The sequence below is a fragment of the Kogia breviceps genome, chromosome 7 (genome assembly GCF_026419965.1).
Source record: "Kogia breviceps isolate mKogBre1 chromosome 7, mKogBre1 haplotype 1, whole genome shotgun sequence".
NCBI lineage: Eukaryota > Metazoa > Chordata > Mammalia > Artiodactyla > Physeteridae > Kogia > Kogia breviceps.
In genome coordinates, this window is record NC_081316.1 from 38429911 (window position 1) to 38457381 (window position 27471).

Genomic DNA, 27471 nt, shown 5'->3' on the forward strand with positions numbered 1-27471 from the left:
CCAGTCACGGGACTCTGGACATGTCCACTTGCCTGCATGTGAGCCAGGATCAGAGGCTCCCTGATACCTGGGGGAGGGGGCCCTCAGTGGGTGCCCTGCAGGGTGCAAGCTATGTAGCAGGAAGCAATGAGAAGCCTCCTGTTAGCCCTGGCAGGAGGCCAGCAAGAGGGGGACAAGCTGGAGGAAGAGAGTTCCTACCAGCTGAAAGCCTGGCTCTCACAGCCAGCTCCCCCCTCCCCCTCCTGCCCTTGCCTACTTTAGGTGGATTTCCCTGCCTTCAGTCTCATCCCCGAGATGCAGGCCCTCAGTGCCTGGTGCTGGGTCACACACATGACAGGCACGAAATGATTGTAGAATAGACTAGAAAAGAATATAGAGAAGCCAAACTGCTCAAAAGTAGAGGTGGCCTTAATATCTAATGAATAAACAGCAGACAGATCAAACTGGAAGGGAGGGGAAAGAGATGGGCGAAAGGATATAATTCAGGACCTACTCTATCTAAGACTGGACACAACTCCACGAAGGGTTTTTGTTGTACCCACTTCATAGAGAAGAAAACTGAGACTCAGAGGTTAAACAAGTTGCCCAGGGATAAGTACCAGTAAATGGTAGAGCTGTGTGCCTGACTTCTAAGAATGCTCCTGTGACTCTCTCATATCCTCGGGGCCAAGGCAGGATGCAGAGTGGTTAAGAAGAGCACAGGCACTGGGATCATATCGCGTGGATTCAAATCCTGGCTCCTCCGCTTATGAGCCATGTAACCCTGTATAAATGGCTTAACCTCTCTGTCTTGATTGCCTCATCTGGAAGATCATATTATTGACCTCATAGGGTTGTTATATAAAGTGCTAACAGTGCCTGACACAAAAGTAGGCTCGGTGAATGTTAGCTGGTGTTGGTGTCGTTGTTATATGTCAAGACTATAATTTAAGGAAGTAATTGTAAGATGACTATAAGAAGGCTGAGGCTCAGGGTGGGAGTCTCAGAAGCTGGAGAGAGAAGTGTCTCCCCCACCTAGAATGTCAGGGTCCAGGGCAGGACCTCAGCATAGCTGCAGACGGATTTGTAAACTGGAGCCTGGGTACCCCGATCTGGGGGATCTGGAAATCCCAACAGCCCTGCAAACAGTACCAGCCCAGATTTGCTCCAGGTCAGGATTCTGCTATCCGCTGTTCCAGGCAGGGACTCGGGACCTGCATGTTCCAGCCTGAGGGAAGCACCTCAGCAGCCACATTTCAGGCTTCTTAGGAAATCAAAATAATTTGACTTTGATACTTCATTGCTTCCAGGTTTCTTTTTCCCCCCTTCTTTTGCAATTTGGTTTGCTTCTTTTCTTAGTTTTCCAATGAAGTTTCTCTTGACCTGTTCTGTGTTTGCTGCCAGGTCACTCTTCCTCAGTGAACCTGATTCCTCGTCTGTACAACCAACAGCACAGTACCCACCCCTAAAAATTGTTTTTCCAAATGGCATAGGTATGTCGGTTTCCTGCGCAGTGCCTGCTACAGAATAGGTGCTCAGCAGGTGAACTTGGCAGGTTCATGAGTTCATTTGCTTGCTTGCTTCCTTCCTTCCTTTTCACCCAGGATTTCCCTCCACATCTGATGAAGCTGGCTGGCTCCCATTCGTGGGCATAGGCGAAGTCAGCAGAGGTGAGATGAGGACATGTGGCCACCACTTGCTCAGAAGATCCCTGCCTGCCAGGGGCAGGCTCCCCAGGCCCAGCTCTGTCTTCGGGGCCCTCACTTCCATGTCTGCTTGAATTGGCTCCAGCTGTTTTGCTTCCCCCCCAGGAGCAGCTTATTTTGGCTTGAATGGGCGATTTGTTTGCCTTCTCTCCTGATGTGCGGTTGGTTGTTCAGCCTTCCCTTCCTGCAGAGAAAAAAGAGCTGACCACATTTCCTTTCTTCCGCTCCACACAGACCCATGGAAGGGATTTTATTGGTGGCCTTTTCCTGGAGCACTCACGCTTGCTAAACAGGCATTGTTAATGGGTTAGATATTTGACAGCAAAGTGTTGAGTGTCCTCCTCCAAGCAGAAGCATCTCTTTTACCAAATTGGAGCTATAATCTATGCAAGGATCTTTTATTTTTACTTTTTTTCATTTCACTGATGACTTCCAATTGTTGAACCTTTGTACCGTTGTAATATGTGTGGCGGAACAACTGACCTTGCATGGCCTGAGACCCATCAAGTGGGGTCATGTGAGGATTTAATAGCGAGAACTAACTCATTCTGACACTGGCTATAGCCCTGAGAGGCAATACCTCCAAACCCAGGGCCTTGTAGAGAGCTTAGAGGCAAGGACAGACTTGCGGTCCTATGCACAGTAGGATGGGAAGAGTGTAAATGCTTTACTTATATTGTCCCATTTAATCCTCATACCACACTGATGCACTGTTGTTAACCCCATTTTCTAGATGGGGGAAGCCAAAGCTTAGGCTGAGCAGTTTGCCCCGCCAGGTCATCTGATCAGGAGGAACCTGTGTGTCGGGTCTTTAAACCAGGCCTCTATCTCCAGAGCCTGTGTGGTCTTCTGCCTGCTGCTGCCTTCCTACAGACTGTGCCTGTCTGACCTGTTTTTAAGGCCACCAGATAAGATTATTTCATCTCTTCATTTCAATATTTAGTTCCCCTTCATATTGGCAAGTTCTTCTGTATATGTAGATTATATGTAATCTGGTTCAGATGAAGCAGTTCTTGGCATAATAACCAGATAAAATTGTGACATTGATGACATTGTGTTGTCATCACACTTCCCTCTCTACCTTCTGAGATTCCCACCCCTTTTAGGATTCTTCTCTCCCCTTCCGTTGTCCCTTCTCTTTAAAAAAGTTTTTACTTATTTAATTTTTGAGTAATTAATAAATGTACATTATTTAAAACTTAAAAAGCACAAAAAGATTTAAAATGAAAAATTTCCCTCCTGCTTTATCTTCCATCTATCCAGAGTGCCAAAACCCTTCTACCACATGTGCAGCTAATGCCTATTATTAGTTTCTTTTGTATCTTTTTAGTTTCTTTTTGCAATATAAGTGAATACTAAGAAATATTTTTATCCCCCTTTTTACGTAAATTGTAGTATACTTTACATGCTTTTTAGTGTCTGATTTTTTTCCTTTCAATAATTGATGTGGGAGATCTTTCCATACCAGTATAAAAGCCTTTCTAGTTTGTTGTTACAACTACATAATGTTCCAGTGTACCTATATACTGTGATTTATTTAATCAGTGCCCTGTTAATGGACATTGAGGTGATTTCCTGTCTTTTGCTTATTACAAGTAATGATGTAGTGAATTACCTTGTATATATGTTATTTCATATGTGGGTGAGTGTAGCTGTAGGATAAATTCCTAGAAATAAAATTACTGTATCAAAGAGCAGGTGTATTTGTTATTTTGCAAGATACTGCAAAAATTGGCTTCCATAGGAATTATGCCATTTTCCACTCCCACCAGCAGTGTATAAGAGTGCCTGTTTCTGCAGCCTCCCTAATAGTGTGTTAGGAAACTTTTGGATTTTTGTCAATTTAATAGGTGAAAAACTACTCAGGGTGGTTTTGGTTTATTTTACTTTTTAAATTGAAGTACAGTATATATATTTATATATATATATATATAGAGAGAGAGACAGAGACAGAGACAGAGAGAGACAGAGACAGAGACAGAGAGACAGAGAGAGACAGAGATAGAGACAGAGAGAGGGAGAGAGTCAAGTGCACAAATCTTAAGGGTTCAGTCTGATGAGTTTTTATGTATGTATATACTTAAGAAACCACCACCCAGCACAAGATACAGACCATTTCCAGCACCCACCCCAGAAGCCTACCTCATACTCCTTTTCAGTCAGTACCCCATCCCCAGAGGTAACCACTATTTTGACTTCTGTCTCCAGAGATGAGTTCTTGCCTGTTCTTGAACTTCATATAAACGATGTCATACAGTGTGAACTCTTTTGTGTGGCTTTTTTTGTTCAACACATTGTATCCATAAGAATCATCCATTCTCTATGTAGCAGTAGTTCTTTTTTATTGATCAGTAATATTCATCTTATGAATATACTACAACTTATTTATCCTTTTTTTTTTTTTTTTTTTTTTTTGTGGTACGCGGGCCACTGTTGTGGCCTCTCCCGTTGCGGAGCACAGACTCCGGACGTGCAGGCCTAGCTGCTCCACGGCATGTGGGATCTTCCCGGACCGGGGCACGAACCCGTATCCCCTGCATCGGCAGGCAGACTCTCAACCACTGTACTACCAGGGAAGCCCCTTATTTATCCATTTAACTGTTGGAGCATTTGAGTTGTTTCCGGTTTGAAGATTGTGAATAAAGCTGCTATGAACATTCTTATACATGCCTTTTGGTGAACATATACATTTATTTCTCTTGAGTACCTAACTAAGAGTAGGATTTCTATATTACTAGGTCATATGTATAGCATTAACAGATTCTGCTCAACAGTTTTACAGAGTAGTTGTACCAATTTATACTCTTACCAGAAACATGAGAGTTCTAATTGTGCCATATCCTTGCTAGGTATTTCTAATCTTACTGATTTAGGCCATTCTGCTGAGTGTGTAGTATGGAGTCTCACTGTGATTTTAACTTGCATTTCTCCGGTAACCAGTGATGTGGAGCACCTTTTCATATGCTTATAGGCCACTTGGGTAGCTTCTTTTGTCTAGTGCAAAGACTTTGCCCATTGTTTTAAAGTGGGTTTTGTCTGTTTTTCTTTTTTTTTTTAACATCTTTATTGGAGTATAACTGTTTTACAATAGTGTTAGTTTTTCCTTTACAACAAAGTGAATCAGTTATACATATACATATGTTCCCATATCTCTTCCCTCTTGTGTCACCCTCTTTCCCACCCTCCCTATCCCACCCCTCTAGGTGGTCACAAAGCATTTGTAGAGATCCTTTATCTTATGGATTCAAGTTCTTTGTTGGATTATATGTATTGTGAACACCTCCTAGGCAGTCGCTTACTCTTTTTTTTTTTTTTTTTTTTTTTTTTTTTTGTGGTACGCGGGCCTCTCACTGTTGTGGCCTCTCCCGTTGCGGAGCACAGGCTCCGGACGCACAGGCTCAGCGGCCATGGCTCACGGGCCCAGCCGCTCCGCGGCATGTGGGATCTTCCCAGACCGGGGCACGAACCCGTGTCCCCTGCATCGGCAGGTGGACTCTCAACCACTGCGCCACCAGGGAAGCCCCTCTTTTGCTCTTTTAATTATATCTTTTGATAGATATTCTTAATTTTAATGAAGTCTAGTTACTCAGTCTTTTTTTTTAATGGTTTGAGGTATTTGTGCCCTACTGAAAACATTTTTCCTATTCCAAGGTTGTGAAAATATTCCCCTATGTTTTCTTCTTAAAGCTTTATTCTTTGATTTTTACAGTTAGACCTAAAATCCATCTCAAATTAGTTTTTAAAAAATTGCTTCAGAACCACTTATTGAAAAGTTTATCCTTTCCCCATTGAATTTTGAAGGCTCTTTTGTTGTAAATCAAGAGTCTATATTATATGTCGAGTCTGGTTTTGGACTTTTTTATTCCATTAGTTTATTTTTCCATTTGGGTGCTATACCACACCATCTTGATTATTGTAGCTTCATAATAAACCCCGATATCTGGTCTTGTAAGCCCTACAACTTTGTTCTTCTTTTTACTGTGGCCTTTTTAATCTCTATCTAGTTTTAGTTACTATGAATGAAGGTTGAGCATTTTTTCATATGTTCAAGAGCCATTTGTAATTTCTTCTTTATGAAGGCTTTTTCCATACCTATATTGTTCTTCACTGTTACTGTAACAAATTACCACAAAATTAGTAGCTTGAAAGAACACAAATGTATTCTAGAGTTTGAGGTCAGAAGTCTGAAATGGGTCTTAACTGGGCTAAAATCAAGGTGTGAGCAGGCAGTGCTCCTCTCTGGAGGCCAAAGGGAGAGTCTATTTTCTTGCCTTTTCCAGCTTCCAGAGGCTACCTGCATTCCTTGACTTGTGGCCCCTTTCATCTTCAAAGTGTCAATGGCTTGGCGAGTCTTTCTCACATCACATCGCTCTGACCCTGACTTCCCTGCTTCCCTCTTCCACTAGAGATCACACTGGGCCCACTCAGATAACCCAGCATATTCTCCCTATTTTAAGATTAGCTAATTAGCAAACTTAATTTCATCTGCAACTTCAGTTCTCCTTTACCATGTAACATTACATTCACAGATTCCAAGAATTAGGACTTTGGGAGCTTATTATTCTGCCTACCACAATATTCTTTGTCCTTTTATGCAAGTGAAGTGTTGGTCTTTTTCTGATAAATTGCTAGGAGCTCTTTACATATTAGGGAGATTAGGCCTTAGTTTGTGATTTGAATTGCTCATATATTTGCCTAGATTTTGGCTTTTTTGTAAATTATTCAAATAGAAAGTCACAAAAATTATAATCATCCTCATCAGTTCACTCAGTCCCATGTAATTAATTTTTGTATCTTGATATTGTGTTAGCACTTTTATGAATTCATCAGTTTTCCATTAGAGTTCTGAAAATGCTTATTCATTCAGTTCAGCAGTATAGTCAGTTACCAGAAACCTGTACTTGTCAGTCTTTTCCATGAATTCCTTGAAGATGAAACCCTTTTATAGGAACATTTTTGCAAAAGCATCAGAGTACACACAGAACTGCCTGTAAATGACAAAAGACTTAAAAATGACCATGGTTAAAGATTTGATGAAAGTTCATAATAATGCAATTGACAAGGAAATTTAGTTACTTCTGAGATATACATTTTAAAATAATAACTAGAATTTTGACTTACAACATTATACCAGAACATATAAGATTTTTAGGAATTTCATGTAATGTCTGAAACATTTATATTAACATACTTCCATACAAATAACCCAAAGAAAATTTAGTATTAGTTTTTTTAAATTTTTTAAATTTAATTTTATTTATTTTTTTATACAACAGGTTCTTATTAGTCATCAATTTTATACACATCAGTGTATACATGTCAATCCCAATCTCCAAATTCATCACACCACCACCACCACCCGCAGCTTTCCCCCCTTGGTGTCCATATATTTGTTCCCCGTATCTGTGTCTCAAATTCTGCCCTGCAAACCAATTCATCTGTACCATTTTTCTAGGTTCCACATACATATGTTAATATATGATATTTGTTTTTCTCTTTCTGACTTACTTCACTCTGTATGACAGTCTCTAGATCCATCCACATCTCAACAAATGACCCAATTTCGTTCCTTTTTATGGCTGAGTAATATTCCATTGTGTATACATCCCACAACTTCTTTATCCATTCATCTGTCGATGGGCATTTAGGTTGCTTGCATGACCTGGCTATTATAAATAGTGCTTCAATGAACATTGGGGTGCATGTGTCTTTTTGAATTATGGTTTTCTCTGGGTATATGTCCAGTAGTGGGATGGCTGGGTCAGACGGTAATTCTATTTTTAGTTTTCTAAGGAACCTCCATACTGTTCTCCATAATGGCTGTATCAATTTACATTCCCACCAACAGTGCAAGAGGGTTCCCCTTTCTCCACACCGTCTCCAGCATTTGTTGTTTGTAGATTTTCTGATGATGTCCATTCTAACTGGTGTGAGGTGATACCTCATTGTAGTTTTGATTTGCATTTCTCTAATAATTAGTGATGTTGAGTAGCTTTTCATGTGCTTCTTGACCATCTTTATGTCTTCTTTGGAGAAATGTCTATTTAGGTCTTGTGCCCATTTTGGGATTGGTTTGTTTGTTTCTTTAATATTGAGCTGCATGAGCTGTTTATATATTTTGGAGATTAATCCTTTGTCCGTTGACTCGTTTGCAAATATTTTCTCCCATTCTGAGGGTTGTCTTTTCGTCTTGTTTATGGTTTCCTTTGCTGTGCAAAAGCTTTGAAGTTTCATTAGGTCCCATTTGTTTATTTTTGTTTTTATTTCCATTACTCTAGGAGGTGGATCAAAAAAGATCTTGCTGTGATTTATGTCAAAGAGTGTTCTTCCTATGTTTTCCTCTAAAAGTTTTATAGTGTCCGGTCTTAAATTTAGGTCTGGAATCCATTTTGAGTTTATTTTTGTGTATGGTGTTAGAGACTGTTCTAATTTCATTCTTTTACATATAGCTGTCCAGTTTTCCCAGCACCACTTATTGAAGAGGCTGTCTTTTCTCCATTGTATATCCTTGCCTCCTTTGTCATAGATTAGTTGACCATAGGTGCGTGGGTTTATCTCTGGGCTTTCTATTTTGTTCCATTGATCTATGTTTCTGTTTTTGTGCCAGTACCATATTGTCTTGATTACTGTAGCTTTGTAGTATAGTCTGAAGTCAGGGAGTCTGATTCCTCCAGCTCCGTTTTTTTTTCCCTCAAGACTGCTTTGGCTATTTGGTGTCTTTTGTGTCTCCATACAAATTTTAAGATTTTTTTGTTCTAGTTCCGTAAAAAATGCCATTGGTAATTTGATAGGAATTGCATTGAATCTGTAGATTGCTTTGGGTAGTATAGTCATTTTCACAATATTGATTCTTCCAATCCAAGAACATGGTATATCTCTCCATCTGTTGGTATCCTCTTTAATTTGTTTCATCAGTGTCTTATAGTTTTCTGCATACAATTCTTTTGTCTCCCTAGGTAGGTTTATTCCTAGGTATTTTATTCTTTTTGTTGCGATGGTAAATAGGAGTGTTTCCTTAATTTATCTTTCAGATTTTTCATCATTAGTGTATAGGAATGCAAGAGATTTCTGTGCATTAATTTTGTATCCTGCAACTTTACCAACTTCATTGATGAGCTCTAGTAGTTTTCTGGTGGCATCTTTAGGATTCTCTATGTATAGTATCATGTCATCTGCAAACAGTGACAGTTTTACTACTTCTTTTCCAATTTGTATTCCTTTTATTTCTTTTTCTTCTCTGATACCCGTGGCTAGGACTTCCAAAACTATGTTGAATTATAGTGGTGAGAGTGGACATCCTTGTCTTGTTCCTGATCTTAGAGGAAATGCTTTCAGTTTTTCACCATTGAGAATGATGTTTGCTGTGTGTTTGTCATATATGGCCTTTATTATGTTGAGGTAGGTTCCCTCTGTGCCCACTTTCCAGAGAGTTTTTATCATAAATGGGTGTTGAATTTTGTCAAAAGCTTTTTCTGCATCTATTGAGATGATCATATGGTTTTTATTCTTCAATTTGTTAATATGCTGTATCACATTGATTGATTTGCGTATATTGAAGAATCCTTGCATCCCTGGGATAAATCCCACTTGATCATGGTGTATGATCCTTTTAATGTGCTGTTGGATTCTGTTTGCTAGTATTTTGTTGAGGATTTTTGCATCTATATTCAGCAGTGATATTGGTCTGTAGTTTTCTTTTTTTGTAGTATCTTTGTCTGGTTTTGGTATCAGGGTGATGGTGGCCTCACAGAATGACTTTGGGAGTGTTCCTTCCTCTGCAATTTTTTGGAAGAGTTTGAGAAGAATGGGTGTCAGCTCTTCTCTAAATGTTTGATAGAATTCACATGTGAAGCCATCTGGTCCTGGACTTTTGTTTGTTGGAAGATTTTTCATCACAGTTTCAATTTCATTACTTGTGATTGGTCTGTTCATATTTTCTATTTCTTCCTGGTTCAGTCTTGGAAGGTTATACCTTTCTAAGAATTTGTCCATTTCTTCCAGGTTGTCCATTTTGTTGGCATAGAGTTGCTTGTAGTAGTCTCTTAGGATGCTTTGTATTTCTGCGGTGTCAGTTGTAACTTGTCCTTTTTCATTTCTAATTTTATTGATTTGAGTCCTCCCTCTTTTTCTTGATGAGTCTGGCTAATGGTTTATCAATTTTGTTTATCTTCTCAAAGAACCAGCTTTTAGTTTTATTGATCTTTGCTATTGTTTTCTTTGTTTCTATTTCATTTATTTCTGCTCTGATCTTTATGATTTCTTTCCTTCTGCTAACTTTGGGTTTTGTTTGTTCTTCTTTCTCTAGTTCCTTTAGGTATAAGTTTAGATTGTTTATTTGAGATTTTTCTTGTTTCTTGAGGTAGGCTTGTATAGCTATAAACTTCCCTCTTAGAACTGCTTTTGCTGCATCCCGTAGGTTTTGGATGGTCCTGTTTTCATTGCCACTTGCCCCTACGTATTTTTTGATTTCCTCTTTGATTTCCTCAGTGATCTCTTAGTTATTTAGTAATGTAGTGTTTAGCCTCCATGTGTTTGTGTTTTTTACGTTTTTTCCCCTGTAATTCATTTCTAATCTCATAGCGTTGTGGTCAGAAAAGATGCCTGATATGATTTCAATTTTCTTAAATTTACTGAGGCTTGATTTGTGACCCAAGATGTGATCTATCCTGGAGAATGTTCCATGCACACTTGAGAAGAAAGTGTAATCTGCTGTTTTGGGATGGAATGTCCTATAAATATCAATTAAATCTATCTGGTCTATTGTGTCATTTAAAACTTCTGTTTCCTTATTTATTTTCATTTGGATGATCTGTCCATTGGTGTTAGTGAGGTGTTAAAGTCCCCCACTATTATTGTGTTACTGTTGATTTCCTCTTTTATAGCTGTTAGCAGTTGCCTTATGTATTGAGGTGCTCCTATGTTGGGTGCATATATATTTATAATTGTTATATCTTCTTCTTGGATTGATCCCTTGATCGTTATGTAGTGTCCTTCCTTGTCTCTTGTAACATTCTTTATTTTAAAGTCTAGTTTATCTGATATGAGTATTGCTACTCCAGCTTTCTTTTGATTTCCAATTGCATGGAATATCTTTTTCCATCCCTTCACTTTCAGTCTCTATGTGTCCCTAGGTCTGAAGTGGGTAGGTCTCTTGTAGACAGCATATATATGGGTCTTGTTTTTGTATCCATTCAGGAAGCTTGTGTCTTTTGGTTGGAGCATTTAATCCATTCACGTTTAAGGTAATTATCGATATGTATGTTCCTATTACCATTTTCTTAATTGTTTTGGGTTTGTTTTTGTAGGTCCTTTTCTTCTCTTGTGTTTCCCGCTTACAGAAGTACCTTTAGCATTTGTTGTAGAGCTGGTTTGGTGGTGCTGAATTCTCTTAGTTTTTGCTTGTCTGTAAAGCTTTTGATTTCTCCATCCTATCTGAATGAGATCCTTTCTGGGTAGAGTAATCTTGGTTGTAGGTTCTTCCCTTTCATCACTTTAAGTATATCATGCCACTCCCTTCTGACTTATTATAGAGTTTCTGCTGAGAAATCAGCTGTTAACCTTATGGGAGTTCCCTTGTATGTTATTCATCCTTTTTCTCTTGCTGCTTTCAATAATTTTTCTTTGTCTTTAATTTTTGCCAATTTGATTACTATGTGTCTTGGCGTGTTTCTCCTTGAGTTTATTCTGTATGGGACTCACTGTGCTTCCTGGACTTAGGTGGCTATTTCCTTTCCCATGTTAGGGAAGTTTTCAAATATAATATCTTCAAGTATTTTCTCGGGTTCTTTTTCTGTCTTTTCTCCTTCAGGGACCCCTATAATGCAAATGTTGTTGTGTTTAATGTTGTCCCAGAGGTCTCTTAGGCTGTCTTCATTTCTTTTCATTCTTTTTTCTTTATTCTGTTCCACAGCAGTGAACTCCACCATTCTGTCTTCCAGGTCACTTATCCATTCTTCTGCCTCGGTTATTCTGCTATTGACTCCTTGTAGTATAGTTTTCATTTCAGTTATTGTATTGTTCATCTCTATTTGTTCTTTAATTCTTCCAGGTCTTTGTTAAACATTTCTTGCATCTTCTTGATCTTTGCCTCCATTCTTTTTCTGAGGTCCTGGATCATCTTCACTATCATTATTCTGAATTCTTTTTCTGGAAGGTTGCCTATCTCCACTTCATTTAGTTGTTTTACTGGGGTTTTATTTTGTTCCTTCATCTGATACATAGCCCTCTGCCTTTTCATCTTGTCCGTCTTTCTGTGAATGTGGTTATTGTTCCACAGGCTGCAGGATTATAGTTCTTCTTGCTTCTGCTGTCTTCCCTCTGGTGGATGAGGCTGTCTAAGAGGCTTGTGTAAGTGTCCTGATGGGAGGGACTGGTGGTGGGTAGAGCTGACTGTTGCTCTGGTGGGCAGAGCTCAGTAAAACTTTAATCTGCTTGACTGCTGATGTATGGGGCTGGGTTCCCTCCCTGTTGGTTGTTTGGCCTGAGGCAACCCAACACTGGATCCTACCAGGGCTCTTTGGTGGGGCTAATGACAGACTCTGGGAGGGCTCACGCCAAGGAGTACTTCCCAGAACTTCTGCTGCCAGTGTCCTTGTCCCCACGGTGAGCCACTGCCACCCCCCACCTCTGCAGGAGACCCTCCAACACTAGCAGGTAGGTCTGGTTCAGTCTCCTCTGGGGTCACTGCTCCTTCCCCTGGGTCCCGATGCACATGCTACTTTGTGTGTGCCCTCCAAGAGTGGGGCCTCTGTTTCCCCCAGTCCTGTCAAAGTCCTGCAATCAAATCCCAGTAGTCTTCAAGGTTTGATTCTCTAGGAATTCCTCCTCCCATTGCCAGGCCCCCAGGTTGGGAAGCCTGCCGTGGGGCTCAGAACCTTCACTCCATTGGGTGGACTTCTGTGGTATAAGTGTTCTCCAGTCTGTGAGTCACCCACCCAGCAGTTATGGGATTTGATTTTACTGTGATTGTGCCCCTCCTTCCGTCTCATTGTGGCTTCTCCCTTGTCTTTGGATGTGGGGTATTTTTTTTGGTGAGTTCCAGTGTCTTCCTGTCAATGATTGTCCAGCAGCTAGTTGTGATTCTGGTGTTCTCACAAGAGGGAGTGAGAACACATCCTTCTACTCCACCATCTTGGTTCCTAGTCCTAGATTTTTGCTTTTTGTTTTTGCTTTTGATGTTTTTATTTTGTCCTATTTTTACCATGCAACTTTTTCTTTCACCGTAGATGAAATTTACCAGTCTTTTCCTTTATGGCTTCTGCATTTTTTTTTTTTTTTTGCAGTACACAGGCCTCTCACTGCTGTGGCCTCTTCCTCCGTGGAGCACAGGCTCCGGATGTGCAGGCTCAGCGGCCACGGCCCACAGGCCCAGCCACTCTGTGGCATGCGGGATCCTCCCAGACCGGGGCACGAACCCACATCCCCTGCATTGGCAGGCGGACTGTCAACCACTACGCCACCAGGGAAGCCCAGCTTCTGCATTTTGAGTTAGAGGATCCCTCCTCACTCCAGGGTATAAAGGACTTTCCTCATATTTTTTTCTAATACATTATGATTTTATATTGTACAAGTAAATCTTTGATCCATTTGGAATTTATCCTGATATACAATGTCAGGTATGGATTCAGCTTCATTATTTTTCCAGATAGCTATTCAAAGTCTCAACACTATTTATTGAATTCACTTTTTTTGGCTGCCTTCCTGAGTCCTGTCACTACCAGAGTAGCCCTAAGGCATAAAGAGAAGCAATGACTTAACCCAAGATTGCCCAGCTAGTCAGTGGCAGAGTTGGGGCCAGCACTTGCGACCAGCTCATGTTGCTTAGACAGGGCTTGTGGATGGTTCTCAATGAGCTTTCCTAAGTGGTTGTGATCTCCCGGGCTGTTTGCCACGTGGAGAGGGACTGCTAAGGCAGAGCAGCATCTTTTAAGTCATTCCCTAGGTTCTGAGTGCTCTGTCCCAGGTCCTGCTTCTCTCAACTGTGGAGGTGATATACTTGTTGCCATTATCACACCGCTTGAGACACCGTATTTTCTTCTTTGCCAGGCCAGAATATGATCAGATCTTTCACATTCAGGAGAGATGTTTCACCATTAATACAGAGATATTTTTACAGACCATTGGTTATCATTTGAGTCCCATTTCTATTGAGTCATTTGTTTTCAGGGCATAGCCTCACATCACAAAAAGTGCATTCTTAGCTCTCAGTAAAGTTTTTCAGTATTAATCCTAAAGAAGCAATGTTTGTGTCACTCCACAGTAGTCATTCTACATGAGACCACAGGTGAGGGTGCCAGGCCGTCAAGGAGGCTCGCATAACTTGCTAAATTACTCACTCTCTCATGCCACCCTTTTTGGGCACGAGATTAACCACCATGTTTTGGTATAATGCTCTCGTCCTTTTGGAGTTACTTACAGTAGCAAAAACTGTAATTGTGACCCACTGCACCGGTTTACAAATACTTAAGAAGCTTGGGGCCTTGCAAAGGTAAATCTAACTAAGGTGAGCTGAAAGTAAAAAAGTACGAAGAGTTAGAGCAAGAAAGAGACAGCCTTCTGCAGTGGAAGGGCTGAGCTCTGCTCCCAGCTGTGTCTGCCACTAACTCTCTGTATGATCCTGGGCAGGCCCCCTCCCTCTCCAGGCCTTAGAATCCCCATGTGGGAAATAGTTCTAAAGTCTGCTCCATCACTCAAGACTGTCCTCATGTGCACAAACTCTGTTGTACATCTTAATAGACCTGCACTGTCTACACTTGCCTTGCATGCAGTAGGTGCTTTGTATGTTTGTTAAAAGCTGAATGAATGTTATATACAGTATTTTCCTTATTCCCTCCCTTCAGCTTGCTAGTAACTGATAATGTGCCCTGTAGCATTCTGGGTGCTGAGAAGGAATACAGCAAATGGTCTTACCTTATGGAACTCCCATTTAATGGGAAAGAGACTTAAGCCTGGCACGTGATATGTGCTTAATAAATACTGAATGAACAGATGAGTGAGTGCAAAGCAGAGGGTGACAAGAATTAGAAGAAAGAGTGAAGAGGAAGGAATGATTAATTTTGGAAATCCTCATGGCAGAGGGGGTTTCTGAGCGGAGGAAGGGGAAAGAGCGTTCTGTGCTGAGAGATCAACATGAGCAAAGGTAAGGAAGGCTTTAAAGTGTGAATCATGGTTGAGAGACAAGTGGTCAGCCAGCAAGACAGCGGAGGGTCAGCTAAGAGCGTCTCCGGTAGCATTGACTTTACTATATAGACAGTGTGGTGCCATTAAGGGTTATTTAGGAATACACTCAAAAGTTGACGACTGCAGCAGTGGATTTTTTTTTTTAATATAATACCTTTTTACAGAGTAAAAGAGAACTGACAGTAGTAGGTACCTACTAAGTATGGGTGCCACTCTGAGCATTTTGCATATATCATTTCATTAGGTCATCACCATGCAAGGTAGAAAGTAGATGGGTTTTCTAGATGGGAAAATGGAGACTCAAAGAGGTGAAGCCCTGGATTCAGACTGACATCTGCTGGCTCTGAGGTCTGCATTTTCCCCTTCAAGTGCTCCCTGCAGAGGTCAGGCTTTGGCTTAATTAGCATATCAAGCAGCATCTATTATACTAAGCTTATAGCATGCACGTGACTTCTTCAGAAGACAGGAAAAAGCAATAGCAACTGATAGTACAATACTTGTCTGGAGGGGCAGAGGCCAGCCTGTATCCCAGTCTATCCTCAGAGTCTAGCACTTAGGGGACCATGTGCAGTGTGGGGCAGCTTTAACAATGGCCAAGCAGTCAGGCCCACGAGCCTGCTCTGTCCTTCCTTAGACAGGAGCAAGCTTCCTGAGTCTGAGTGGCACCCTGCTATCTCCCTATGAACGCCCAGACTCTCAGTGTTGCCTCAGTTTAGCACCCACAGGCCTCAGCTTGCACCAGGACCCGTAAATACCACCTACCCGGTGGCTGTCCCTGTTGCCTCTCGTCTCTGTGGAATCCCGTATTCCTCCCGGGTGCACCTAAGCCCTTAAATGCAGAACAGCTGTGATATTCATTCCAAAATGCTCTCCCTAGGCAAGGCTTCAGCAGCATTCTGTTTGCCCATTTGACTATTCACAGATTTAGTCATTCATTAAGAAGGTGCACCATGTAGTAGAAAGAGTCCTGGGCCAAGGGACCTGAGTACCAGATTAGCTGCTGTCACCTTGGGCAGGCCCTTTCCTTCTCTGGGCGTGCTTTTCTTTATGGATAAAATAAAAGAAATCTGTAAGATAATCTTCAAGGTCTCTTCCAGCTCTGACACTTTCTGAGACTGTGTCTTGTTCATAAAATTCATAAACTCACACCTTCACCCTAACATGGGGTTAGGGAATACTAAGAGAAGACATGATGTTTGAGGTGGGTCTTAAAGATTGAACAAGAGGAAGAGAAAGACATTCCAGGGAATGGGATCAACGTGAACAAAAGCATGCAGAAGACACGGCAAATTGGGGGAAAGGAGGGGATTGGGAGGGGAACAAAGCAGTGCAAAACACGGCTGTGGGGATGCCTGAAGCCTGAGGAGATAAGACTTCATCCTCTGTGGTAACAAGGAGCAGGAAAGGTCTTAAAGCAGAGGAATGACTTGATCTGATCTGTTTTCAGAAGCAAATAGCTGGTCAACAAAGGAATCTTGGAGGGATGGCGGTGGGTTTGATTTTGTGGCTTTGTAAGATAACTCATTTGGTAAGTTTGTGGTTTTCAGCTTGAGGCAAGGAAGATGCTGCTGCCCTTTTGGGCTCAGCACACTGGATGTCTGGTTGTTACGACTAGGCATTGTGGCTCCTGAATGCCCATCAGACTTCTTGGCTCGGACTCTGCCCCATACTAGTTGCAACTCCATTTCCACCCCAAGGCCAGTCCCTCCCTCTTCCCGTGGCAGCCAAGATGCTGACTTACTCAGGAAGCTGTGCAGTATGGCCCTAGTGTGGCATGCATGCATATGCCAGTAGCCTGTTATGTGGCCTTTCTGTTTTGTCAGTTTTTTGAACCTGTTCACTTTATTCAGGCAGTGCTTCTTAAATAAATTCTGCATATGAACAGAATTTACTGTGATCAGTTGGAAACTGACTTGCAGAAATTTTCAGCAAATGGCATTATATAGCAAGAAGACAAAAAAAAAAAAAACCACAAGTAAAATGATAGGGACTCTTGGACAGATGCTTTTTAAAAATTTAATTTTGCCAAATGGAATGGATGGCCAAAGGCTTATAGACTTCTACTATGGGACTGCCTTTCTGAGGCAGGGGAGCAGAATTTTAGCTGATCTAGTGTAAGAAGAGGAATAGGGTCCTAGAATCACAGAATTTGAAGGTGGAGGGGACTTCAAAAATGACCTAATCCCCACAGAAGAGGAATTGAAGGCCTAAGTGAAGAAATGATTTGCCCAGAGTCACACAGCAAGTTAGAGGCTGAGCCCAGGATGCCAGCCCCCAGGTCCTGACTCTAGCTGGCACCACCACACCTCTTTGGAGACAGAGCATCAGCAACTTCTGAGGTGAGCTCCAGGGCCCCCACCCTTGTCACGCTGACCTGGCAGCCATAGCCTCAGGAGCCCTTAATTGGGCTCACTTCTGGGTAGTTTCTGCTACACATCCACACGGGAGGTACCATATCCTCCATTTCCCTCTATTGCAGGAGCTCACAGGTTTTTAGCAAATGCAGCCTGGTAATAGACAGAAATTAGACCTGTTTCCTTTCATTTCTTAACTTTTGAGCCTCTCCCAGGGGATGCTACATGAACTCAGTTGTACTTAGAAAAAAAAAAAGGTAAAGATTTCAATAATTCAGCTTTGGGGGGGAAGGTAAGGAGAAATAAGGGCCTAGGAAGCCAACAGAGGAGATTATCAACTCTCAAATAATCTTTAGGGACCATGATAACAGTAATAATTGACATTATTGGTCCTTACCATGAACCATATGCAGATTTACACAATATTAATTTATTCTTTACATCAACCATAAAATAGGTACTGTTATTATACCTGTTGCACAGATAGAGAAACTAAGGCACAGAGAGGTTAAATAACTCAAGGAGAAGAACATTGTCCTGGGTGCTCTACAGTGTAAGGGTCTGGGTATCCAAAGTGGTGGATTCAGAATTAGTGATATTCTCCCAAATTATCCATAAATTGATAAGAGATGCAAAGGGATCTCTTATGGCTGCCAAAAAGCTCCAGCCTCAGCCTGTCCCCGTGAAAGCAAAGAAGGAGTGTTCCACTTTCTATGATAAAGAAAACTGGGAGGGTTTCTATACACAGAGGATGATAAGATCAGGAGCTAAACAGGGGTGGAAATGTGAGCTGAAGTCAACAGAGTAACACTTAATTGGGCATAAATGTAAGAGAGGGTGTTGACTGCCTCGATGATTCCTGCTCAGCTGGCGCTAGTGAGACGAGGGGGTGGGGGGTGGCGGGGAAGGTGGCTGTGGCCGTGTTCTCAGAAGGGAGTATTTGAAACTGTGATACCTTCTAAATGCAGGACTTCCCATACCCTGAGGAAGATTTCTTTTTAATCTGGCCCTTTAGACTATTCAAATGCTTTTATTAATCTTCTGGGGTTTTTGTGTGACTTTAAGTAAATGATATGCTTGCCCTTCAAGGGCTTTAATTGAACAACTATAAAAAAAGATAATAATCTGGTCACCCGCTTCTTGCTTCATAAAGGCTTCCTGATGTTGTAAAATGTATAACTGATTAGAGAGGAAAAGTAATCATTTTGCATAAAAAGCAAGATAGAATATCATAGTTTTAATAAATATTGTTTTATTATAATTCTCAAATGAATTCAATGTGATTTAGTGGGGACACTAAGTCCATGACAGTTGCCTGACTAGGTTTCAGATCTCAGCCCTGGCATTTTCTAGCTGTGTTACTTTGAGTGGATTACAACCTTCCTGAGCCTCAGTTTTCCTATGTGGATAAAGAGAATGAGAATACTTAAAGCAGCGTTATTATGACAATTAAGTAGGATAATATATGTAAAGGACATGATACATGACACCAGCAGTACATAAAGATTTCTTTTTTTAATCAATGCTAAATATTATCCCTTTTTTAAAAATTAATTTTTATTGGAGTATAGTTGATTTACAATGGTTTGTTAGTTTTGAAGATTTCTATAACTCCACATCCTTGCCAAAACCGGGCTGATCCAGCTACTAATTTTTACTAGTCTAATAGGTTCTATCAAAATAAAGATTTTGGGGCTTCCCTGGTGGCGCAGTGGTTGGGAATCCGCCTGCCGATGCAGGAGACACGGGTTCGTGCCCTGGTCCGGGAAGATCCCACATGCCGCGGAGCGGCTGGGCCCGTGAGCCATGGCCGCTGGGCCTGTGCGTCCGGAGCCTGTGCTCCGCAATGGGAGAGGCCACAACAGTGAGAGGCCCGCATACCGCAAAAAAAAAAAAAATAAAGATTTTGTTTCAGAGACAGAAACACTCTGCCCAGGTTCAACCAGAGAAACAGACCCAGTAGGAGACATATATTAAGAGACTTAATGCACAGAATCTGCATATACAACTGTGGAAGATGGCAAGTCTGAAATCCACAGGGCAGATCTTCAGGAAGGGCAGGCTGATGCTCCAGTCAATAGGCAGAACTTCTTCCTCAGGGACACCCCGGTTCTCTTCTTAAGGACTTTCAACTGACTGGCTCAGGCTCACCCAGATTGCCTAGAATTAGTCTCCTTTACGTATCCATAAAATCAACTGATTATAGAGGTTAATCACAGCTACAAAATACCTTCACAGCAACACTTAGATTAGTGTTTGATTGAATAACGGTACAGATTGACATATAAAACTGACCATCACATAGTCCAACTTGTATTTTAAGAAAATCATTCTGGGGATGGGAGGAAGGCTAAGTTGAAGGAGAGAGAACCTGGAAGCAGAGAGACAAAGAGAAACCAGAACATTACCTTAAGGGAAGGGTGATGAAGACCTGAATTAAGTAGTGGCAGCTGAGGTAGAAAGTCAGAAGCAACTTAAAAGGCCACGCTCAGCTTGTTGGGACTAAGTGACCTGGTGAACAGGGTTGAGAAGAGAAGGAGAAGAACGGGCAGGATCGGGGTGGTACCGAGTTTTCTGCTTGGTAGACTGGGTAGATGTGTTGCCATTGACCAAGACAGGACATACGTGGAGAGGAATGAGTAGGCTTTAGGGAAGGTGATGGATTTATTTTTTAACATAACCAAGTGTGAGATGCCTGTGGAACACCCAAATAGGACGACCTGGTAGGAGATTAGCATGAAGACTTTTAGCTCTTTAGAGAGGTCAGAGAGTTTCTGTAAAGAGAGGTTAGTGAAGCAGATCTACTTAAGTAGTTTTTTCTTCATGTATATATATGGATAGTGTTTCTGCTAAGTGGCTTTGGTATAGGGTGTGCTGTTGTGATGCCTTTGATAATGTAACATCAATGTAACCACTCTGTGATTATTCCTGCTGCTGCAGTAACTTAGCCCAGAGCAGAGACTGCTTTCCTGGTCAACTTTTGCAGGGACCTGCCTGTCTTACAAGACTTTCTCCCTAGAGGTCAAGATGCTATGTGAGGGTTAGGTCCTCAGGAGGAGCCCATACCTATGAAAGCTCTGTCTCCTGAGGAAAATCCAGGCTGGAGTCACTAATTTCTGGGGAGTGATCTGAAAGCACGTATACAAAGCATGATTAATGACTACGTGCCAGCTCACAGCCCCCTAAAATAAGTCCAGCCCAGGCATGCTGTCTGGGAAGAAGCACCCTCTGCTTTCCCAATTTCCAATCCGAGACCTCCTCTGAGCAGGTCTGCAGATAATGGATGGGGGTTTTGTGCACTGGGAGGTATGGGAACATGAGGAAGAAGAAGGAATGAACATTCACTGAGCACCTTCTATGTGCCATGCAGTATGCTGGGCACCTTTGATTAAAATGGTGACAATTAACGCTCACCAAGATTTGCCTTGGTGCAAATGGCTTGTATGGTGCCAATGGCATGTATGGTTTATTTTCTTCTATTTAATTGTCACAACAACCATATAAGATGGGTACCATTATGAACCACATTTTAGAAATGAGGAAATCAAGGCAGAGAGATGAAGTGACTTGCCCAGGGTCATACAATTGGTAGATATCTAAGGTGGGATTTGAAAAAATGTTCTGATTCTGTGCTGCCTCTCTCTGATCCTGACACAGCCACTCTCCCCTCCCTGGTCCTGTCATTCAGGGAGCAAGACTACAGGGTTCCTTCTCCAATAGTTCTTACAGATTTCTGTCTTCACAACTTTAAGGAGCAGGCGGGTTGGAGGAAGCACTGGGTGGGGATTAGGACACACTTAGGTTCCTGTCCCAGCCTCTGTCTGACTTTGGACCTTAGACCATAACCTTTTGTTAAGGTTCATCATCTATAAAATAGACGTACTAACATCTGAGGATCAGATGAAGAAATTGCTCGGAAAGTGTTTTTGTAAACTTTGGGGGTTATTCTGTTGCATGGGTACCTACTGCCTTGCTTTTCAGAATATCCTCTTTCCTGTTATCTTCCCTAACCCTGACTCCTCTTATCCTTTATTATGATTTATAAGTCTCTGATAATCATGCCTTGAGGCAGGAGGCCACTAAAATTCTTATATAAATAATTTCACCTCCCTGGGCCAGCTGGAGGGAGCGGGGAGGTGTAGCAGATTTAGCAGCTGTTGAAGCTATAACCAAGAGAAGTCTTCTTGTCAGTCACAGGAGTGAATCATTCAAATGGCTGCTTTGCTGAGTCCTTCCCAGAGCCATAAGGCAAAATGGATAGCATTGTTGCTTTCATCACTCACTAAGCCTAAAATGAAGCTCAGCTTCTTACTTTGAAACATAGCAGGCATATGTATTTGAAAGAGCATGGGTTCTGGAGCCAGCATTGCCACCTACTAGCTAAGTGACCTTGGGCAAGTCATACTGCCCAACTGGGCCTCAATTTCCACATCTGTAAAATGAGATTGATAATACCTGCCTCACAGGGTCATTGTGCAGCTCAGATGAGACCATGGGTGTAAAGGGCCCAGTGTGTACCAAGTGCTCATTAGACTCTCAGTAATTCTTGCTGCCCCGAGTCTCTGAGCTGTGGGAATGAGCACCTTGGGGAGGTCGATTTAATGAGGGGTGAAACAATCTGGTTTCCAGAGTGCAAAGGCAGAGGACTCAGTAATAGACATTTGAATCACAGTTCTATTTTTAGTTCCATCCAGCCTAAGGTTTAAAAATGTGGTGTCTTCACCAAGGGGGGAAGGTGGTGGGGAGGTGGTGGGATGAATTGGGAGATTGGGATTGACACATATACACTAATATGTATAAATAGATAACTAACAAAAAAAATTTTTTTTAAATGTGGTGTCTTCCTCATGTGTCCCTTCCTCCTTTCTGTGTAAGCAGTGGAGGGTCGGGGTGAGGAGGGGATTGCCCAGCTTCTCCTGCCTTGGCAATCCTGTCTTTCTCCTCGGAATCCAGCACGGTCGCCTTGGTTACCATCAGCTTCAAGGGAATCCGTGCAAATGCTTGAACACGAGTGTTTTACTCTAGTCTTCAGTCTTCTAATCTTTACTCTAGGTTCTCTCACCGCCAAACTGGCCTTCAACTTAAAACTTTGGAGGAATTTCATCCATCACCCCTGCCCGTGTTCACAGTGTGGCTGACTTCATGAATTTAGAGCGCGGCAGTAAATATTTTTCCAGCAGGTCTTGTTCTCCAGAGGCACACATGCCCCACAGAGCCCGCCAGCCTCAGAGCTCTGGAGAGCCTCCTGTCGCTCATGCGACGTAGAAGAGGAATGCAGACTACTGGGCACCCAGGAGGCACATAAGAATAATAATAATAGCAAATGTTATTTCATGTCTTCCTTGCAGCACCCCTCTGGTAGGCTGGAGTAAGTGGTTAAGAGCACAGGGTTTCAAAGCAAAGCAAAGAGAACAGGGTTTGAATCCTAACTCTGCAACTTAACACTGTGTGGCCTGGGGCAAATTACTGAACTCCTCTGAGTGTAGGTCTCCTTATCTGTCAACTGGAGATAATAGTACTCATCCCACAGGGCTGTGAGGATGAGTGAAAGAATGCATGTAGAGCTTCTGCACATGGCCAGGTACACAGTAAGCACAAAACACAAAGTAACTGTGGCATCAGTTTTACAGCAGAGGAAACAGCAGCCTAGGGAGGTTAACTCATTTGTCTAAGATAGGCATTATCCCTATTTTATGTAAAAGGAAACTGAGGCTGAGAGGTCAAGGATCTTGCCCAAGGTTATACAATGAGTAAGCAGCAGAATCTGAACTTTAAACCAGGTCTCCTGATGTTTTACCAGAAGCCTCTGGAAAACTGGAATAGATACCCCAAATCAGTTTATAACTGGCCCCCTGGTGGTAGAGCTCCAGCCCAGCCTCCCTTCTGTTGAATCCCTCTCTCTAGACATGGGTGCTGGTGAAACGTGTGTGCGTGCACACACACGTTTGTATACAAATACATACATCTAAATGATGGAGCAGGAAAATGTCCTGGGAGACCATGATTCCCCAGAGTGCTCAAGGGATACAGTGTTTTGGTTAATGGATTTTCTCAGAGTATTAACCCCTTGGCCTCAGTTGTTGTTGAGGGTCATTTTGAAATGCATTGCAGCCATTCACTTTCTGATGCTAGAAGGGGCTGTCTAGTGAGCATAATTAAATCCTCCTTAAATGACAGAGAATCTTGGCAGAGTCTCCAGTCATCATTAGAATGACCAGTCGTGATGTTCAGGGCTCTAATAACAATCTGTACATCTGTCTGGGTCTCTTACACTCATTGTATCATTTAATCATGACAACAGCCCTTTGTGTATGTTGGGAGTGAGGAGCAGGATGGGGACATAATTATCCCCATCTCACATGTAAGAAACAGGACTCAGCATGAATGCCTTATTGGGGATCATATAGCTTAAGAGTAGCAGAGCTAGAACTGAAATGACATTTGCCAAGGTAGGGCAGTAAAGCAGAAAAAAAATGGTTTTTGACTCAGACATACCTGGGTTTAGATCTCAGTTTTGACATTTACTAATGGTATTGACCTTGAGCAAATTACTCAATCTCTCAGGTCCCAACATCTCTCGTCTGTAAAAACAGGGAGGGCTTCCCTGGTGGCACAGTGGTTGAGAATCCGCCTGCCAATGCAGGGGACACGGGTTCGTGCCCTGGTCCGGGAAGATCCCACATGCCGCCGAGCGACTGGGCCCGTGAGCCATGACCCCTGAGCCTGTGCGTCCGGAGCCTGTGCTCCGCAACGGGAGAGGCCACAACAGCGAGAGGCCCACGTACCACCAAAAAAACAAAAAAAACAGGGAGAATAATAGTTCCCTTGCTGAAATTATTTTAAGGTTATTCCAAGTATATAATGCACGTAAAGCAGCTAGCATTGTGCCTGGTCAGAATAGGCCCTTAGCATGTGGAAAGTGTTATTATTCTGTCTCCTCCTCTTAGTCCAGCACTCTTTCTATTTTACCAAGATGTCCACTACTGTGATGTGGAAGGTTCAGGGGAATGGACTGACCTGTCTTGAGCCCATCAAACTCTAGAAGTACCTTTCTGAAGTAAATATATTCTCATTAGCTTAAGGAGGGTGGGGTTTTTTTGTTTTATCTCTTTCTAGTAACAGAACCTGAGACAGATTTTTATTCATAGGTAAACTTAAATAATTTTACATCAATACAAGAGGTGCTGCAAAGCAATAAAGTAAGTATCATAAATGGATGTTACTGATAGTGAATGCTCATAGTTTGGAAATGCTTTTTGGATCATGTAGGTCTATCTTTAAAAATAAAAAATAAATATAAAATAATAATAATAAATAAATATAAAATAAATATAAAAATATGCATAGAATTTGAATAGGAGAACAGGAGACATTTCATGTAGGGTCAAAGATATGAAGGTAAGACAGTGTAAGATATGCTTGACTAGAACAGAAACTGTAATATAAGGGGAGCATACATGATACAATTGGGAAAAAAGGCTCATATATAGAGCTTCACATGTGCATTAAACATACACATATTACTCTCATCTCTTACCCATGTACATTGCTAACCTAAAGTCCTTAGTTGGAAGTGATCAGAGGCATTGGCCAAATAGATCTTACTGCACTCAGCCTTGATCTGTAGGAAGGCAATATGATGTAGAAGAAAGAGCCCTGGACCAGGAGTTAGGAGATTCCAGGATTGCTTTTGGTTCTGCCCCCATCCAACAGTGTGACTTGGATGAGACATGTAAGCTCCCTGGGCCTTACTCCTCGTTTGTAAAAATGGGCCACTTTCAGAAAATCCTTTGGAACTATTTATCAAGAGCCTTGAAGATGTCCATTCACTTTCATTTCTTAATTCATATTCTGAAACTGTCTCCTTAGGAAAGATCTTATATATGGAAAGAGCTTTATGGTTAAAGATGTCAATCATAGTCTTTTATAATTATTACAATTAGAAGTTGCCTAAATGTCCAACAGTTGGGATTAGATAAATTTATGGCCCATCTGCTTGACTAAATTGGTCACATAAAAATGAAAACAAAAAGGCATATGTTAAAAAAAATACTGGGGGAGCTTCCCTGGTGGCGCAGTGGTTGAGAGTCCGCCTGCCAATGCAGGGGACGCGGGTTTGTGCCCCGGTCCGGGAGGATTCCCACATGCCGCGGAGCGGCTGAGCCCGTAAGCCATGGCCGCTGAGCCTGCATGTCCGGAGCCTGTGCTCCGCAACGGGAGAGGCCACAACAGTGAGAGGCCTGCGTACCGCAAAAAAAAAAAAAAAAAATACTGGGAAAATCATACTTCCCAATGTAGGCAACATTCTTGATGTCCTCTGGGATTCTTCACAATCTGGCTCTAGCCATTCACACCAGCATCCCTGTGCCACTGCTATTTACCATATATGATGACCTTACTATGGTGACCTTAGGACATTTTCCTAACAAATGCCTTTCTCTTTGTATGCTTTTATATGTCCTGTTCATCCCTCCTGAAATGCCCTTCCCTCCCTTGTCCAGCAAGTGAACACATGTTCTCCTCTGGTCCAACTATAGATTTCCCCAACTTCTTAGAAAGAATCAATTGTTCCCTCATCTCTGTTCCTGTACATTTCATAAGGGGCCTCTAACACCTGTGTATCATGTTAGTCTTCTGTGTCTGTTTCTGTCTTTCTGTCTCCACACATGAAATGGACATCTCTTGAGGGCCATATCCCCAGTACTTAGCAGAGGGCCTGGCATTTAATTGGCATTCAGTACGTGTTGATTGAATTATTTTTCACTTTTTACTTTTACTTTTTGTTTTTCCATGTTTTCTGCATATTTTGTAATGACCCTGCTTATGCTCATAATGGAAGAAAACACCAGTAATTCATTCATCCATTTATTTTTAAGGAGGTAACTGGCCTAATTCAAAGGTTCTCAAACCTGGCAGTGCATCAGAATCACCAGGAAAGCTTATTAAAATGCAAATTCCCACATCCCTAGACAGGCTTCCCGAATCCCAGTGTCTAGGGCAAGGACCTGAATCAGTATTGTTAACAAGCCACTTGGTTATTGTGATGCTTAGCCATGTGTGGGACTCCTTGACCTAAGTACCTCTAAGGTGCTTTCAGCTTAGTCTTTCACCTTCTCGGAGCGGCCTCCTGTCCCATGCTACCCCCACCATGAGAGGCTTCACCATGAGGGCATTGTGGAGCAACAGGCCAGACAACAGAGAATAGCTGTAATAGCTGCATTTATTGAGCATCTGTTCTGTGCCAAGGACTGCTTGTTTTATCTGTACAACAATACTCTAAGATCAGTTTCATTATCTCCATTTTACAGATGAGGAAACAGAGGCAAAGAAAAGTTGTGTCTTGCCCAAGGTCAAGTAACAAGAATGCAGTGGAGCTCATATTTGAATTCAGTTCTGTCAGGCTTCAAAGCGCAGGAACCAGAACCTGCCTTACTGCCCCTTCTCTGCCTCCCACTGAAGGCATCCCGGCAGGGCCAGGTGCAGCCCTGCTGTGTGCAGATATGCCAGGTGGGGTGGGTGGGCCCTGGAGCCCCTGCCCTCTGTGCAGACGTGTGGGATTCGCATGCTTGGGCAGCCGTGCGCCACAGAAGTGGGGACTCCTGCTCACCAAATGTGCTCTGACACCCACCCACCTGTTTACTGGATGCAGTGAAGCAGTGGAATTCAATTTGCGGCAGTGACCTAAGAGGGGCTATTTTTAGTAAGAAAGTAGGTCAGGGGCTGCAGCGGTGCTGCCTGAGAAATGAGCAGCCTCCCCTCTCACCGGGAGGCTTGTTCACTTCTTCTCACACAGCCGGTGTGGAGGTGCAGAAGGCAGACCCGACATCCTCACATGACTGCAGTCATAATTGTCACTGCGGAGCCACTTGGGGGAAACACACATACATCAAAGACACAGAGGTTCTTGTCTGGGTTTGCCTAGGTCCTGGCCCCAGTCTTCTTCAAGAAATTAGAATCCCTTCAGGGAACATCTCAAACATGATAAGAGGCTCATGTATTGTGCTCCTGCTACGATTTTGGGTTTGGTATGCATTATCTCATTTAATCCTTGCAAATACCTCTGCAAAGTAGATATTATTATCCCCATTTTGCAGATCTGGAAACTGAGTCACAGGGAAATTGAGGCTTATGCAGGAGCACACAGCTCATGTGTAGTGGAGCCGGATTTTGAATCCTGTGTGAGACTTCAAAGCTGATGACCAAATGACCAGTTCATCAAACCATGCTGGAGGTGATTTTTTTTAATTACCACT

The 27471-nt window shown here is 42.3% G+C and overlaps 1 protein-coding gene across 6 annotated transcripts in view; it reads left to right on the forward strand.

The window, feature by feature from the left end:
- SERGEF (secretion regulating guanine nucleotide exchange factor) overlaps positions 1-27471 on the forward strand; it is a 247568-nt gene that overhangs the window by 141040 nt on the left and 79057 nt on the right. The gene's annotated exons all lie outside the window — the stretch shown is intronic.